At 43.6% G+C, this 18,680-nt stretch overlaps 1 protein-coding gene and 1 long non-coding RNA gene across 12 annotated transcripts in view; one reads left to right on the forward strand and one right to left on the reverse strand.

Annotated features, from left to right (window-relative positions):
- The window catches only part of AKT3 (AKT serine/threonine kinase 3), a 285,284-nt gene that overhangs the window by 138,214 nt on the left and 128,390 nt on the right, over positions 1 to 18,680 (forward strand). Inside the window, exon 6 of one of the 11 annotated variants that reach the window (XM_039530519.1) lies at positions 18,304 to 18,355. The exons of the other annotated variants lie outside the window; for them this stretch is intronic. The gene's annotated coding sequence lies outside the window, so the exon portion shown is untranslated. The remainder of the gene's footprint in view (positions 1 to 18,303; positions 18,356 to 18,680) is intronic. 11 annotated transcript variants of the gene reach the window in all.
- The window catches only part of LOC120401033, a 29,568-nt gene continuing 15,835 nt past the window's right edge, over positions 4,948 to 18,680 (reverse strand). Inside the window, exons 2-4 of the long non-coding RNA XR_005596248.1 lie at positions 15,277 to 15,430; positions 12,909 to 12,958; positions 4,948 to 5,123 (exon numbers count right to left, since the gene is read on the reverse strand). This is a non-coding gene — a long non-coding RNA (uncharacterized LOC120401033). The remainder of the gene's footprint in view (positions 5,124 to 12,908; positions 12,959 to 15,276; positions 15,431 to 18,680) is intronic.

The raw sequence follows: 18,680 nt of genomic DNA on the forward strand, positions 1-18,680 counted from the left end.
CTTTTTATACCAGGTGCCCTGATTAGCCTGCCCTGATTGGCTGCAGGTGCTCCAATCAATGTAGCTCTCCGGTGCCTTCTAGAAAGTTCTTAATTGGCCCCAGGTGCCTTAATTACCTTGGAGCAACTGCCATTTTGGTTCCCATGGTACTAGGGATTTGCTTAGCCTGGGGCTAACATACCTGTTCCTGAGTACTTTCCTGTAGCCATCCGGTCTTGCTCCATCACACTAATTACATTAGTTTGTACTCCTATATGCGCTGTAGTGGGTTTTTAAATACATATATTATAGCTCCTATAATATGTAATCATTAGTTCTGGTCAGTGGTATTTTTCTGGCTGTGGAAATCATCTCAAATTGGTGGGCTGTTCAGATTGGAGTGGCTTTCCTTTCCTGCCAAGGATGGACAGATCTGCTTGTGCCTCCCTTGTGCCATGCAGGCTGAAGACCTGTTATCATGGATCTGTGGACTGTGATACTTGAAGAGAGGACATTTTTGGTAAGCAAGATACATTTTTCTGTTTTGGAGGGGAATCATTTGGATACTCTTAACATAAATTATTGTTGATTAAGAGTGTCTGTAAGAATAGAGGAAGATATGTTTTTGCCTAATAAAGAATCTGGTAATACATTTTAAGAAAAGCATAAAGGTAAAATTCAGGTAAATTTTTTAGTGTCTGAGAAACTTGAATCCTCTGGCATTGGTCTGTGGTTAAATAAAATAGAACGATTTCATAAATCATTAGATTTTATTTGCCTTACAGCCATGTACCAGAAACAGAAATATACTTGGAGGAAAAATGCATTATGTGGCTGCAGAACATAAAAATAAGTTTTGAGAGTTTGAGTGAGGATTAAGTATACAGACTGCCCTCAGAGTAGCAGCTGACATTAACTATAAACATAAAAATAACATTGTATATGAAAGATTTAAAATCATAATGCAAGTTGCTGTCACACAGTAAATTGGCAAAGGAATATACTTTTTTTTTGTTCACTACTTAATTAGGGGAGGTTAACAATTTGAATTAAACTCACCTCCCCCCCCTCCCCCAAAAAGTCTATACAAGTCAATGAAAACAGCATCTAGATGCATTCTCATTTACAGCACCTGGTAAGCTTTAATAATTGGTATAATGGCCTCTGATTGGAAAGTTCCTGAGGTGCTGCAGGTTTGCAGCCTCTAGCAATGTAGCATGTTTATTCCTAATGAAAGGTCAGTAAGTTACTTCTCATAGGATATGTCTACAATTCGAAATTAGGTCGATTTAATAGAAGTCAATTTTGTAGAAATCGATTTGATACAGTCAATTGTGTGTGTCCCCACTAAGTGTATTAAGTCGGTGGTGTGCGTCCACAGTACCGAGGCTAGCGTCGACTTTTGTAGCGTTGCACTGTGGTAGCTATCCCACAGTTCCCGCAGTCTCCGCCCCCCGTTGGAATTCTGGGTTGAGCTCCCAATGCCTGATGGGGCAAAAACATTGTCTCGGGTAGTTCTGGGTACATGTCGTCAGGTCCCCCTCCCTCCCTTCCGCCGTGAAAGCAATGGCAAAAAATCCTTTCTCGCCTTTTTTCCTGGGTTACCTGTGCAGACGACATACCATGGCAAGCATGGAGCCTGCTCAGCTCACTGTCACTGTAAGTCTCCTGGGTGCTGCTGACAGATGCAGTACTGCATTACTACACAGCAGCAGCTCCTTGCCGTTGCAAGTTAGCAAAGATAGTTAGCAGCCGTATTGCACTGTCTGCTGCTGTCTCCTGGTTGCTCCTGGTCAACCTCGGTGAGGTCAGTCGGGGGCGCCTGGGCAGAAATGGGTGCTCCTGGCCGGCCTCGGTGATGTCAGTCGGGGGCGCCAGGACATAAATGGGAGTGACTCCAGGTCATTATCTTCTTTAAGTTTCGTCTAATGGAGATTCAGCCCTGCCTGCAATATCATTCGAGCTGGAGGGCTCCCAGTTGTTGGGGAAAACGCCAGACAGCTACCGGAGCTGATCCCGACGTAGTCGCTCTGATTCGAGTTCCCACTCTACCAGACATCGCATGCGGGACTCCTCTCGAGATTCTCTGGCACCGAGGTGTCGTAGCTCCAGCCGCTGGGGCGAGTACAGGAGCAGCACCTTGGATGGGTACCAATCTTCATTGTCTAGGTCCCGGTCACGTGGACGGCACCGTCGTAGGCACTGTCGCTCTCGCTGCTCCTTTGGTACCATACAGTCAACGGTGACCTCAGCATCGGCACCCAGCCGCCCATCTTCAAGTTGTGCAGCTCAACGAGAACAAACTGTGCCACCCGGCCCCCAAGTCGGTCAGTGGCATGGAACACCATGGCAGGGGCAGTGGTATCATTGAGCACCGTGGCCTCAGATGCCCGGCCAGGCGAGATCTCGCTCGGTGGCTGGAGTGTCCCAGGCTCCTTTGGCCTCCCCTCCTCGGCAGAGGGAAAAGTCAACGAGTCTCAAGCTGACGGCACCGCACCCGGACTCAGACCTGGGCATCGACTCACTGGTACCCACCAACGCCCTAGGCACCGTGCCGGTCCCCTCGCCGGCATTGGAGGAGGCCATAACGGCACTGCCACCCGTCCCACAGGAGGACTTCAAGGCTCACCAGGAGCTCCTTAAGCGGGTGGCATCCAATCTCCAGCTCTGGGCTGAGGAGATGGAGGAGCCATCTGATTCTCTTTTTAATGTGCTCTCGTCCTCGGCACCTGGCTGGGTCGCCCTAGCTCTCCACCAGGGGGTAGCCAATATCTCGACTACCCTGTGGCAAACCCCAGCTTCCTTGGCCCCCATCTCCAAGAAAGCGGAGAGAAAATACTTTGTGCCGGCTAAGGACCCAGGAAGGCAAACTTGGGAATTCCTCCCTGTGGAGTACTCTCAAGCCCTTTCAACCCCCTCCGGGAAAGAGCTGAGAAAGAAAACAAAGGAAATCAGCTGTTGCCACCAGCTAATTAAATAAGATATGCACAAACATAGGAATGACCATACTGGATCAGACCAATGGTCAAACTAGCCCAGTATCTTCTTACAGTGGCCAATGCTAGATGCTTCAGAGTGAATGAACAGAACAGGAGAATGCACAAATCTCTTAGGACACAAAAACCCAATCCTGTTTTTCAAAAAGGTAAATTTTATCGAAAGAAAATACATCTGGAACTTAGGCTATTGCTAGTTTTAAAAAGAGTAAATTATAATAATTAAGCATCAGGAATGGTTTTCTTGAGGTCCAGCTTAATGGTTACAAGCAAAACAAAAGCATTTGGGGGTTAGCACAGAGGAGTCCACAAGCCACAAAGAAATAAAAGAGAGAAACCTAATTGCGTCTTCCTAGACATTTCCTGATCTACTTACATATCTGCGGGTTTCAAATGAGTAGTTTCTAGGTATGAGCTGGTGATTTTTCATACCTGGCCCACAGCTTTTTACAGCATTACTCCAGCCCTGTCTCTGCTGACCCCTCTCTCTGGAGAACAACAGAAGAGTCAGTCAAAGGGATTTTTTTTCCCAATTTTAAAAAGTTCTAGTCCCCCCATTGGGCCTTTTGGTCAGGTGCCCACTACCTTCCTTTTACCTATCGGCTTTTTTAACCCTTTACAGGTAAAGCAAGTAGAGAACAGCTACTAACAGGGATTTTGTAGCTAACTGTTTGGCTGGGTGCCCATAAAAGGGAGCTACCCCCTCACCCCTTCATTTATCACAGCATTGTTGCTCTGTCTAGATAAGCCCTTTGTTTCCCAGACATGTGGGCACTCTTTCTGTGGTTTTATTCCTAATATCTTCCAAAATTATTAAAAACACAGCAGTAAATTATTCTATCCGTAACCCTGCACAGTGAATACTTTCTATCTACTCTATGGTAATTGAAGGAAAATGTTGAGGGAACAGAACCTGCATTTTTCTATGCAAGGCCCTCATTTCGGACAAGGCTAGGTATATTTACATTGATAAGACTTTGATTCATCATATCTTTTTTTGGGCAGGAGTCTAAATAGTAATGCCCTAAGTTTTGTTGTTCATATCTTTTCTGTCACAGGACAGAGTATTTCAGTGGTGTTACTTTTCTCAGGATGATTTAGAGGAAACATGGGGGACTGCTTAAAATGGCTTACAGTTAGCTTAAACCTCTCCCCTCTGACCCACAGCTACAGTATTTAGTTTGAAAATTTAAAGACAGTGGAGACACGCATCTAAATCTCTCTGTCACCATGTTCAGGGTGCAATCCAGACCAGTGAGGGGTTGTCATCTCTTACCCTATAACCCTGAGTGCCCCACAAAGCTTTGCTACTGGAACTTCCCGCCTGAAATGTTCAGCCAGCAATAAGCCTGCAGGCCACGTCTTGAGTGTCTGTGTACACTGGCAGCCCTGGTCCAGCAATTGTGATTCCACCAGCCCATCAGCCTTAGTTATTACAACCAGCAAGCCTGAGTTACAACCCCAGCACACTCCCTGTCCTGAATTTTCCCAAAACTATGTTCTCTTTAATGTCTGTTCTTCTCCTGAACAGTTAAGAGAAATAATAAGGTTCATTTGTTCCTCCAAAGACACAGAAGCACATCCCAGCTTATAACCTTAACTAGGGTACACCCTTCCATTTAAACACAGTACTGAATTGGTTTATACTAACAGTAAAACAAGTTTATTGACAAAAGAAGATAGGCTTTTAAGTGAATTAAAGTATGAGAGAGAAAGTTAGAAAGGGTTATAAGCAAATAAAAGTGAAAACATGCATCTAAAAGTCTAAAACTTGACCAAAGCCTGTACTCTACTAGATTAAGATGGTTTCTCACCAGTCATTCTGTTTCCCACACATGGCTGACTTTCCCTTAGTTAGGACCTTTCATGGAAGTACAAGGTTCTGGCTTTCCTTATTTTTCTAGATGAAAGATCTTTGCCTAAGCAGGTTTCTCACCTGTATTCGGTTTCCGGTGACTTCCACCAGCTCTTGGTTAAAGGCCCCATCTTTCTCAGCTTCAAAGAGCTCTGGCCTCTTTTGTCTGTCTAATGATGGATGGCAAAGATGTCTTCTGTCTTTTCTTGTATCTTTCAAAGTTCAGTTACTTTAGTTCAAGAGACAGGATGACCTCATACTGTCTTTTCCCTTCCTGTTGGCTTCCCATCCTCCTGTATGTAAATGGGGCTTTCATTGTTTTGATTCCACTATGCTTAATTTACATAAGAGACAGATAAATAGCTGCCTTTCCTCCTGTCTGGGAGGGAACCTGTTTCTCCTTGTTTGGCCACAGACTTTAAAGCCTAATATCATTAAGTATCCATATTTCCTCATATAGTATTAATCTATACATTTCACCATGATATTAATCACCAGTGTGTCATTAGCTTTCAGAGAAGACCACACTCTATATACTTTTATAATATAATAATAATGTATACAATCAGTTGTTTCAGTTGCTTATCACGTGAGGTTCAGCCCCCTTCCCCTTTATAGACCAGTAAACCTTTGCAATGTATTATTTGAAAAGTAAACCCAGATAAAACTCCTTAAAAATAAACTCCTCTCTTCTGCTGGGTGTCGAGGCCATGCTGTCTCCTCCCCCACTTGTTTGCTTGACAAACAAAGCTATCTGATATGTAAAATTGGACCTTCGTTGTCTCTGCCTGATGATCAGGCTGGGCAGAGAAGCAAATCGTCATTCCTTTATCTAGGGCAGACCTGTTTACCATCTCCTCCTGACATATTTGGATTTAACACACTTTGATAATAATTCCAGCATACATCCATAACTCTTAATACATAACATGTTCATACTGCACACAAGAATATTGATGTTAAATGAGTTATTAGTTTTCAAATGATACCTCACAAGTTATATTGTGTACAAAGATTATTAGAACCGTGTGAAGGCTGTGAATACAAAGATGTTTAAGGTCACACTCTTCTTTTAAGACTTCAGCAAAGGAGCTTTGGAATTATAAGAAAAAAGGGGGTGGGACTGACTACATGCCCAGAAAAATTGCCCAGTTAGAAAGAAGCCCATATTCAATTTGTCAAATGTATGAAGAGGAATCCAATAAACCTCCTAAATAAATGTGGGGGGGAGGCAGCAGAGGGTAAGGATCCACCTGAATCCTGTATCTGTAAATAAATATTATGAGATCTCATTTCAATAAACTATGAAGGAGAACTCAACCAAAACCTTGATAACTATAGATAAGTGTGACACGGTTGGCTTAGCCCAAGAGATCACATCTGCCACTTAATTTTTGCACTTCTTTAATACCTGCTGAATGCATGTACAGATCTGTTGAGTTCAAACAGCATCCCTCTGTAGTAAGAGGAGGCCCTAAGATATAAACCTTGGTATTAGAGGCCCGGTATGAGGCCTGAGGCCTAAACTAAAGTAATGGTCAAGACTTTGCTAACATAAAGCAAAGTTAAGCTGTAAGCCAGAGGCAGGCCCTGCTCACAGAAGCTGGCAAGGAAAGGGCTGATGCTGCAAGAAGATACGTACCTAAAAGGTACTAAGTATCAGAGGGGTAGCCGTGTTAGTCTGGTTCTGTAGAAGCAGCAAAGAATCCTGTGGCACCTTATAGACTAACAGACGTTTTGCAGCATGAGCTTTCGTGGGTGAATACCCACTTCTTCGGATGCAAGTAGTGGAAATTTCCAGGGGCAGGTTTATATAGGCAAGCAAGAAGCAAGCTAGAGATAACGAGGTTAGTTCAATCAGGGAGGATGAGGCCCTGTTCTAGCAGTTGAGTGAAAACCAAGGGAGGAGAAACTGGTTCTGTAGTTGGCAAGCCATTCACAGTCTTTGTTTAATCCTGAGCTGATGGTGTCAAATTTGCAGATGAACTGGAGCTCAGCAGTTCTTCTTGCATCCGAAGAAGTGGGTATTCACCCACGAAAGCTCATGCTGCAAAACGTCTGTTAGTCTATAAGGTGCCACAGGATTCTTTGCTGCTTCTAAAAGGTACTAAACACTAGAGAGCAAAACATTCACATACTTGCACATTCCATACAGATAACAAGGAACAGACCCATCCCAATGACAGGGCAAAAGGGTAATATGATAGAGTTGTTTTGATCGAACCAACATGTACAAGGTAAGAGGTGGTACCTTGCTACGTAGAGGGGTTGCATCTCAATACGTCAGGTGTGATGTGTAACTTGTTTGTATCTGTGTATAAGAATGCATCCCTGGGGCGGTGTTTTTGTCCAGCCGAGGGGCAGTGGAAAGTTTCGCCACTGACTAAGCTAAGTCCATTGCCAAGAGGCACTTTTTTGTAGTATGCCCTAAATTAGGCTAAGAAACCTACAGGGAACTGCCATTGTGTCCGAGGTCACAATAAACCTAGTCAACGTGACTTTGCATTTTACTAGACTCTGTGGTTATTGGGGGTTTCCGTCAGGTCTGCTGTGTCAGCTATCTGCGCAGAGCTGGGGCAGCACACAGAGGGAACACACGCACGCAGTCAAGTAATATCAACATTGGAGAGAGCAGAGCACCACACCGGTAACACTTCGACAACACTGGTGACCCCGACCACTGATCTGGTGAGTAAGCAAACCTGCCGTGGTAAAAATCGCAATCCAACATGGCAGCAAACCTCGATCTAGGGAACCCCCTGATCCCCTCCCTTATGATCCCCACAGAGTTTGATAACTCTTGGACCCACTGGATTGCCAGTAAGGGGGGGTCCATATAAATTTAAAAAAGAGAGTGGGGAAACATGGATTGGCATATGTAAAGCAATGGTAAAAACCAAGGCTCTAAAAATAGTAATAAAAGTAAAAAGGCAAAAATTTTGCAACTCATGTCTATGGCAGTAAAATGGCTTAAACAGCATGCTGGCATGCTGGCCAAGCAAGTAACAGTAACAAAGAAAAAGTTAAAAAAATCAAAAAAAGCTACACAGCCCTAAAATGCCCCCCCCCTTGCAAGGTGGCAAGCAGCCCAAAAACAACCAGTACAGGAACAGCGTAAAACACTAAAAACAGCTGTAAGAAACCTACAAAAAATACATGTGCCGTCCCCTGTTATAAATATTGGTGGTAAACAGCAGGCTTCAGGTAGCTACGCTGTGCCTGAAGAATAGGGACAAAAATGAAAAACGGTGGCCCTAGTAAAATTAAAAGATGAAACGGGGTCCACTGCATTGCAACCATCACCTTATAATAAAAGCCGGGTTCCAGTTAAACTTAAACCGGAACCTAAACTGGTTCCTGTCAGAACGGGACAAGTAAGTGCACAGAAGGAAAGAGTAGCAAACAATACTCTCACTAAATTGGTAAATCAAATTTAAAAAAAATAAAACAGTTCACAAAGCACATTAGGAAACAGGAACTGCGCTGTAGTCGCAGGGAAGTAAATAAAAAAAATCGCAATCCAACATGGCAGCAAACCTCGATCTAGGGAACCCCCTGATCCCCTCCCTTATTGCAACCAAAAGTGCAAGAGGCACTTTTTGGTAGTGTGCCCTAAATTAGGCTAAGAAACCTACAGGGAACTGCCATTGTGTCCGAGCTCGCAATAAACCTAGTCGATGTGACTTTGCATCTTACTAGACTCTGTGGTTATTGGGGGTTCTCGTTGGGTCTGCTGTGTCAGCTATCTGCGCAGAGCTGGGGCAGCACACAGAGGGAACACACGCACGCAGCCAAGTAATATCAACATTGGAGGGAGCAGAGCACCACACCGGTAGCACTCTGACAACACCCTCCACTTATGGTCTAATTTATTACACACAATAAGTATAGCAGTAGTGCTTCCCTTGTGCAGCACGGGGTTCACAATAAGTGCTCTAGTTGCGACGATGGGATGGCTTTGTCTGGGTCAGTGGGGGAAAGAAAGCCATGGTTCTCCTTTAATGATTCCCCCCCCCCCCTCATGCCCACCATCAGGGGACATCAGCTTCCTTGTGATCTTGAAGATAGGACAGCTGGGGGAAGAATGTCTTCCCAACTGATACACTGGACTGAAGGATGCAGTAGAAGCCCATTGGCCCCTGTGCACTGAATGAGAAGGCTTATAAGCCCTTTCCTGTGCCCAGGGCACTGTTTTGCACCCGGGAACAACAGCTCCCTCCTTCTACTCCTTAGAATTAGAGCAGGACGAGGATTTTGGACCTTGCTGAAGGCATCATGCTAGTTGACTTTTTGAAGCTTGGAATTAATTTTTCCCTCATTGCCAGATTGGCCTGGACCAGCTGGCTGGTGGTTTTGTTTTGTTTTGTTTTGCTTTCCACTTAGCTGCCTGGGCAGGGTAGGGAGGTTAGGTTAGATTATAAACACTTTGGGACACTACACTTTGTTGTAGTGATGCTGTGTGCTGCATTTGGTTTCAGGATCAGATAAAAAGCTGAGAGAGAGAGGAGAGGAGAAATAGGAGGGACAGAAAGGAATACAGGAAGGAAGGGAAGACAGAGTAATTAGGCTTGTGTCTTCATTGGTGCAGCGGTGATGGCCTGACATTTCAATATGTTGAACTTCAGGGCTCATGAACAAAGGACAGTTTCTAGAGTGAAGCAGAAGCCTGTCTGCCTTTCCCCCAGGAATCTGTTCCCCATTTGTTCCCTCCCCCCAAATATTCCTTTTTAAGGAGCCCAAAAGTGGGAGGTGAATTATTATTCTATTAACTAATTAGGCCTAATTTTTGACACCCCGGTTTTGTTTGCCATGTTGTCGTAGCTGTGTTAGTCCCAGGATATCAGAGAGACTGAGTGAGGTAATATCTTTTATTGGGCCAGCTTCTGTTTGTGGAAGATACAAGCTCTCTGATTCTGTTCTCCTCTCGTTTATCAGGCATGATTTCAACACAGTCATTTGACTGTATCCGTAGTCCTTGTTTCTGGACTAATTCAGTCTCTTTCTGTCTGTACCCTTTCCTGTCAGCATTTGTTATTTTAGCTGACTGTAACACTTTATAAACTCTCACCTGCTTTTCCACAATTGAGCTCACAATTGGACCTGCTAGGTCTCAGTTATTACAACAGATCCAGTTCCCTGATTAACTGGAAGTGGGATTATCTGAAGGCATACCTTCAACAATGTGGGTGATGGGGTTGAGGCTCATATTGTCTGGCATAGAGATGGACCATCTCCTTTTCTCCATACCCTTAATCCTTGTATGAAGGGAAGCCAGTAGCATCACAGCATTGATGTTGCAACCTGGTTAAAGATTTGAATAGGGTTTGGGCTAAGGGCAGCCTTCTCTTGGTTGATATGGATTATGTAAGGATGAGCACATTGCACTGGAAGAGTTATTGCTGGATAGTTTTTGGAATGTGTTAAATGAATAATGTTGTGGCCTAGTTAAACCACCTTCCTGGTGCATTATTTTTATTTTTGGTGTCTGGGACAAAAATCCCATGCCTTACGCTGTTTCATCCTCTTGCAGCAGGGTCTCACAGCCTCTTCTAGGCTCTGTAATCTGTCAGTCCTCTGTTTGGCTCAATACTCTTATCAAGCTTGGCTTGTTTAGCCTAATCAAAAGAAGGCTAAAGGAAGATATGATTGCTCTATATAAATACATTAGAGGGGTAAATACCAGAAAGGGAGAGGAGTTATTTAAGTTAAGCCCCATTTGTTCGTGTGTCCACATTGGATATAAACTGGCCATCAACATGTTTAGGCTTGAAATTAGACTGACGGTTAGAAATTGTAGAGGAACGGCCTTCCAAGAGGAGCAGTGGGCGCAAAAAACCTAACTGGCTTCATGACTGACCTTGATAAGTTTATGGAGGGGAAGCACGCTTGTAGTATGTGAGGAGAAAAAGCTGCCACTCACCCCCGAGCAAGGAACCCAGGTGTTTAGCTGAGCAGTAGCTGCTTCTTGCCAGGGAAGGACAGGGTGGCCTGAGCAGAAGGGATCCAGGAACACATGTGCAATCATGGCAACATAAGGCAGTGCTGCCCCCAGAATGGCGAGGAGGGAGGATATTGCTGCCGAGCACTGCAGTTCATAGTGGGAGGGAAGAAAGGTGAGGATTTGGGTTAGGTGGTAGGGATTCATTAGACCCCATCCACAGCTTTAGTGGCGGCAGCACAGGGCAAAGTTGGAAAAGCGCTGGCCTTCACACCATAAAACTCTTTATGGGCAAGATTTGTACCAGATGGATCAGTCCCATTTATTGATTGGGACCTCCCTTACTAATGAGGAGGGTGAACACCACCACCACCACTTCTGCCCCCACAAATGCACTCGGGTTGTAAGGGCCAATGTGTTTTAAACCAAACAGGCTTGTGTTTGGTTTAGAGGCCGGTTTAGAAGCCCATGGACTTATAGGACCTTTTCCTTCAGTTAATTCCCAAGCTCTGAGACATAGGCCAACACAAAAAGTTATACCAGTTTACCTTAACTAAAAGTGTGGGTTTTTTTTTAAAGAACTGATTTAAACTGCTGGAAAACCCTTTGTGGACATACTTAATTTTATGTCAGCCTGGTATATGTTGGTTTACTTTGCATTGGTAAATTTACAGGCGCAAGCTAAACCATTTTAAAACAGTGGAACTATGTTCATACAGGGTTTTGAATTGATTTAACTAAAATTAGTTTAATAATGTTTTTTGTTAAACGAGTGCAACTTCAATATGTCGGCAAGGTCCTAAATTCTCATTTTATATTGGAGAAGCCTCCTATTTTTAGAAAACCACTGTTTTCCATACAAAACAAGGCACTCTGGCTGTCCTGTATGATGGGGTACATACATCATGATACCAAAAAGTTTTACTTTACCACCATGCTGACAGGAGGAAAGAGGAGAGAGAAGTGCCTGGCTAGCAAAGAGCGAATGAGAAGATGCTTTTTTCACAGAATATCAGTGGCTTATCATTATTAACAGATCCAGTGTTGTGTAAACAAAAATGAAAGCTTATTGTAATGTCACTTTGTGTAAACTACTGCACCCTTTGGCTGCCATAAGTGCTTTGTGCTCTTTCAGGGACCCACTGATAAAAATTACCTTTTGCACATGCAATGACTATGTGAGTAATCACACAGCATGTTCGTAACTAGATATCCTTGAAAACTGGCTCTCTGCCTTCATCCTCTGTTTTATCTAAAGAGTAATTGGGGAGAAATACATCCCTTCACAGGAACCTTTGAGTTTTGGCCAAAAGTGAGAGCAAGTGGAATTTACCTTTGATACCTTGAAAGTTTGTGCTTGCAAGGCACTCTGCAGTGGAGCTTTTTCTTGTCTTTAAAAAAGATGGTTAAGGTGAAGATATGTTCTAATAATGAGAGTTTGAGATACCTTTTAATGACAGTTTTCCCTCTAAATAATGCAGAAGGATTAGGAATTAATTCTGAAAGTGCTTACTACCTTCTAAATAGAGACGTGGTGTTGCTTTTCTTAAATTTTAAACTTACAGTAGGTCATAGGGTACTTTTCATCATTGATATGATTTTAAGATATTGAAAAGATAAGAAACTAAAGGTTCTAGCAGTGAACTTTTTGTCGCCTTTTGAATTCCCAATAAAGGAATGATGTGAATTATTTTTTTTAAGCAACAGGCTTAATTTAGGTCTAAGGGAACTAACTGATCATTAGACATGCTGTTATATGCTAGCAATTCCATAGGTAAGGTGCAACGAAGTTTGAAGACCAATTTTAAAATCTCTCTAAAATGCACTTGAATAATTAGATCAGCTGTAAAACTGGCATACCTCTTCAGGGACTGGGATAACGTTTGTGGTACAAATTTGGATTCATTTTGTCAATACACCCCTAAGATACAAGGCCACTCAAAATTACCTTTCTTAATAATTTTTTTGAGGAGAAAAATGATGGGAAAGGGAGACATTAGCCTGATATTTTTGCATTATTTCCATTGTGATCTAGTGGCAGCAAGAACAAGTTCTGTAACTTAAAAATAAAAAGTTTTTAGTTTGCCTTTGGCTTTGTAAAGTGAGGCACTGTCTAGTTGTGAGTCAGCATAGCTCCTACCTTTAGGAAATACCTGATATGTTGCTTGATCTTCTGTTGTGCCTGTGCAACTGAAACAAGAAGAGATAGCAAAATATGTCTAGTATGATCATTGCTTTCCATATTAGTTTTCCATATTAGTTTTGCTACAAAGGCCACACTGAGGATCCCATTGGTGCATATGAATAGGAGTCCTAAACTGGTCTGGTGATAGAGAATGGGAACATCACAGCACCTCTCTATTGCCTACCCTCAAAGGAACATTTAAGGTCTGTAGGTATCTTGTATGGGAAATGCTCTCTTTACTGTGCAGTTTTTGGTTTTCATAAGTTTGTCATTTGTTGTTTCTTGTAAAAACATTTTTTCCCAGGGATATATATTGAGACCTTAACTGAGCATTCTGTAGTTTGGGGTTTTTAGGTCCCATTTTCCAGAAAGGTATTGCAGTGTTCCCAACTCTCATGTGTTTTTTTTTTTTTTTTTTTTTGCGAGTCTCATGATATTCGGTGTTTTCCCCAATGCTTGAGCCCCTGGAGTCATGTGAATACCTGAGAATGCCAGCTTTAATTTAAAAAAAATTCAAGCCCTCTTTGTTGCAGAAAAATCTCAAAAATATGAGGCAAATGTATAAAACCAAGAAAGCATATAAAAAGAACATAAGATGTTTTAATCTTCTCATTTTTTTTTTTAGTACAAATGGGGGTTTGACTCATTCACTGAGGGATGTATTTGGGTGAGGCCCACACCTGAATACAGTGCTCAGTCTGTAAGCCGTTTATATTTAGAATCCACTGAGACCAGCACCTTACACTGAGAGTGCATCTAACTAGTGGAGTGCTAAAACCTCCAGCCATGTCACTGGTTGACCAGGCTGATAACACGGCCCTCAAAGATCTGCTTCAGTACCAAAGCTAAATAAATGGTCTAAGCCTCATGACCGAACTTCCATGTCAGCACCACTTTTGACACCGACATCCAAGAAAGGCTCTAGCACCGGCTCTTCAAAACCCTTACCTCAGTTGCCATTTTCCACACCTTTGCAGTCTCAAGAATCCTTCTTGGTACCAAAAATAATTGGCAACAGCTTCTCAAGGCTCACAGTGCTCCACATTCACTATACTAAAAAGGATGTGGCACCATGTATTTCTCACTCCTCATTGGCATTGGGCACTCCAGCATCGGAGCATTGAAGAGAAGAATCACGCATCAACTTGAATGAGACAATCAGAAAAGAAAAGACATCACTTCCCGGGAAGGCACCTTGACCCTCCTAAACACCTGGGCAACACAAGAGAGCTCATTGTCCAGTGCGCATCCCATTTATGTCTCTGGCATTGCCAAGACAAGAGGATCACCCACTACATCGGACCATGGCGTCTCTGCTTTTGGCACCAAACCTTGCCTTTGATTTTCAGGATCCATTATCAACCCTTTTGAAGAAAAGGTGTGGGGGACCTTTTCGGTCCATCTCAATTTTACCATCTCATCCCACTGACATCTTTGTCCCTGTAACCAAATAGATACTATACTCCACACAACTTTGTACGATGCATGTTGTGGCTTGCACTACAGGACACGTTAAGGGCCATGGTTGATCTGCTTGGTTGAGTTACTTGGATCTATCATGATTGGCACTAGCATACTTGCCACTCCTGGGTCCATCAACTTTGCTTTCAGCATCACAGTCTTATCTTCTGCCATAATGTCCAATCCCACTGGCACAATACTTGGCCCTGTTGGCATCCTACCTGGCCCCCCTGCCTGCTCCTTTGGCCTTGGATCTGCCTACACTGCCACCTATTCAATCAATGTTCCCACCTAAAGCACTAGCACTACCGATACTCCCACCCTCATTGGCTCTGCCACCTGCTTTGCCACCATACTGACAATCTCTAGAAAACTGAAGTCTCACAATCCCAGATATACTTGAGGTGTGTTTACACAGACATAGATGATGGTGCCGATGATATCCCAGTGGATGACATCCCAATCTATGGAATGTCACCAGATGAGAACATTGTGACTTCAGTGGTTTCCTCACCACATCAACAGTTCCAGGAACTGTTGAACAGGATTGTTTTCCCACTCTAGCTTGGTGCTGCTGAGACGCCAGTTGAAAATTGGGATCCTTTATTTGACATCCTTAAGTTGAAACCAAAGGGTAGTTTTTCCTGGCCTATCCATAGGGGGCTGTTTGATCCAGCTAGAGAGGGGCAGGGGCAATAGGATGTACCTGATCAATACTCAGAACTTTTTTTTTTTTTACTTCATCTAACATCTTAGTGCTAATTCCCTGATGCATACAGCAGCTGTGTAAAAAATCAAAGAGCATGACCACCTCTCAAATAGACTGTGGACAAAGAGGGATGCAGACAGGAATGAGAAATACCTGTTGTTCTGCATATAGAGTTCTTCCCTTTGACCTTTTGATTGTTCTGGAATGCAGCCACTCCACTGGGATCGAAGCCATACTCATTGCATCACCGTTATGCTGGGCTGGTCATGTGTTGAGGATGGATGACACCAGAATGCCAAAGCAGTTGCTGTATGGTGAATTGAAAGTGGGTAACTGCGCATGAGGTGGTGAGAAGAAACAATTCAAGGACTCACTGAAGCATGAGTTGAAACAGTGCAATATTGATGTTGACACCTGGGAGTCATCAGCATAGATAGAGCAGCAGTCAATGATGGGGTTATTCAATTTGAGATTAATTCCCATATGGCTCTTGAGGCACAGAGGCTAAGTCGTAAACAGTAGCAGATTATGCGGGCACAGACTGTAATCCCTTCCTTGATATCAAGCTACATGTGCCTTCAATGAGGAAAGGACTGCCATTTGCAGATTGGTGGTTTTAGTCCACATTTCTCACAAGATAGATATTATATCAGCATAATTTCTGATGTATGCAGAATGACGACAACAATAATTAATTGCACCAAGGGTATTCACAAAATGCTGGATGTAGCAGCAGCACATCTAAAAAAATCCCAAAGGGTGCAACTTTGGACAACTGGCTCCTTAAGGCCAGTTCACTTCATTCAGTAGGTCTAATGTGCTAGCTGTTTCACAGGCTAGGGCTGGAAATCAACTAGGAGAAATCATGTCAAATCCCATGTTAAAAGATAACATTTATAAATGAGACACTGGACTTGACTGTAGGCTCAGCATTCCTGCAAGAGGAGCAATTTTTCCACATGCTACAGTTCTGTACACCCAACACAATCAACCATGCCAAAGGACAGGGTTTTTCATGGGACTTGTTTGTGACACTTCATACAAGACTCCCCATAAGACCTTTACAGCACTGGCTGGCACAAGTATACACCCCAAACATGGACAGGCTACAGAGGCATGTGACCATTCCACCAGGGGTGCTACAGAAATTCTCCTGGTTGAAGTACAGAGAGAATGCACTAGTAGGGGAGTACAGTTCAGCCCTCGGCTCCAGGCACTGGTGGTCTCAGCAGATGCGCCCATGGTTGGCTAGGGAGCTCACTTTCAGGAGTCACAAATGCAGGGTTTGTTGAATTTGCAAGACTCCATACTTCATTTTAATGCCCAGGAACTTTGGGTCATACACTGACACTAAGATCATTCCTGCCCTTTGTCTCAGGGAAAATAGTTCAGATCCTAACCAATAACATTACTGACATGCATTATCTGAACCAAAAAGGGGGTACTTATTCCCCTATATTTTGCCAGAAAGTGATGAAACTCTGGCACTGGGGCATCCACCATTATGTACAACCTGTAGCCCTGCACGTGCCAAGAATACATAGTATCCAAGCAGACTGTTTGGTCTTTGAATGAGATGGTGGCTCATCACTTGTTCAGCAGGTGAGGAACTCCTGAAATAGGTCTGTTTGTCACTAGAGAGAACACTAAACGCAACCTACTGTGATCCAGAGTGGGCAAGGACAAAGCCTCACCAATACCGTCCTATTGCACTAGTCCAGTGACTTTCCATATGCACTCCTGCCCATACTCTTAGGGTATACAGAAGATCCAAAGGGACAGGATAAAAAGTCTGTGGATAGCATTGGTGTGGTCAAGACAACACTGGTATACCAATTTGTTACAGCTCCCTTGGGAGCCTTCGTACCACCTACTCCAATCTATAGACTTCCTATCCTAAGCAGCAGAGAAAATTCTCATCTTAATTTCCCATCCAGGCACCTGGAGGTCTGGATGATTGGCTTCTAATGGGTCCTGACCTTAGTTGTGGTGAAAGAGTAATTGAGATCCTGTCCTATCCAGAAAACCTGCAGCACAATAGTGTTATGGACATTTTTATGCTCAACAGTTGGTAAAGGCTTATGGCTGGAGTCTGCCCCCTGGAGGTATGTCTACACTGCAATTAAAAAAATCCCTGGCACCTAGTCTCAGGGCCCAGGTCAGCTGACTTGGGTTTGTGGGACTTGGACTGCAGGACTAAAAATAAAAGTGGAAACATTCAGGCTGGAAGCTGGCCTCTATTGCATACTAGAACATACGCCAAACTGCTATTTCAGCCTGTCATCCAGGGTTTTTCCACACCACATCAACTAGGTTTCTCAAGGGACAAATCCATGCCTTTCCTTCTGATAAAGAACTTACACCAGTGAGAGATTTAAATGTAGTCCTTGGAAAGCTAATACCTAGTTGACTATACCTCCTGATTGGTTGGAAGAGTCAGACTGACTCTTAAGCCCAGCAGCAGCAGTTCAGCAGCTGCTCAAAGCATTCAACCATAGCTGTTTTAGCCTGTGCCTGCTTCTTCCCAGCCCTGCCCCTGTCTTGTGTAACTCTGGGTAACCTGGTTCTGACACTGGGTTCTGACTCCTGATTCCAGCTCTGATGCTTGGCTCTGGGATCTAGCCTCTGACTTTGGTTCTGACCCTAGCTACTGGTGCCTGCTCTAACCACTAGACCCCACTGCCCACATCCTGGTCACTGCTCTAACCACGAGGCCTGATACCTGCTCCAACAACTAGACCTTACTATCCACATTCTAGTCACTGAGAGTCAGTTCCTGCATTTGCTTGTGTTATGCTAAAGCAAATGTCCCTTCCAAATGGAATTAGAGTCCATTCTACACGAGCCACGGCTTCCTCTGTGGCATATCTATGATAGATACCCACAATGGAGAGATGCAGAAAGGCAGATAAAAATTCAGTTCATACCTGTGTTAAATATTATGCCTCTTGTACCCATCCATACCCTTAAGCCTCTAAACTTTGCCTCTTGTTCAGATGCCATGTTCAAGCAGGGAGTATTCGCTTTTTGACCTTTACAAATGGTACAGCTTGCTACCTTCTCTCAAGTGGGAATGCACAGAGGTCCTGGAAGAAGAAAGGAAGGAACTTACTGGTAATTGTTGTTCTTCAGGAGTCTCCTCTGTGCATTCACATTTTCCACTCATCTTCTCTTTTTCAGACTTCCTGTCACGCTTTGGGACTCAGCGATTCAGGAGAATGAACTGAGATTGGTAGGGACTCCGCTCCCTTTATATATACTCAGACCTCAGCCATCAATATCACTTGGGGGCATTGTGCACCCCAACAGACAGAGTTTTGGTAGAGGTTCCTTGCATCAACACCAGGGAGTACCATATTCCACACGTGGGGATTCACAGAGACATTTTTCAAAGAACAGCAGTTATTTACGTTTCTTTTTTGGGTTTTCCCTTCCAAGTTATATGCATTTGTACCTGACTATGAGTGCACTAAGGGTCTTCTTTGAGTGATGGCCCCTATTATAACTATGAGTACACTATGCACAAGTAAACTATGGTAGTTCCTACTCAGGTCTAA

Source organism: Mauremys reevesii, linkage group 3 (assembly GCF_016161935.1).
Source record: "Mauremys reevesii isolate NIE-2019 linkage group 3, ASM1616193v1, whole genome shotgun sequence".
Lineage (NCBI taxonomy): Eukaryota > Metazoa > Chordata > Testudines > Geoemydidae > Mauremys > Mauremys reevesii.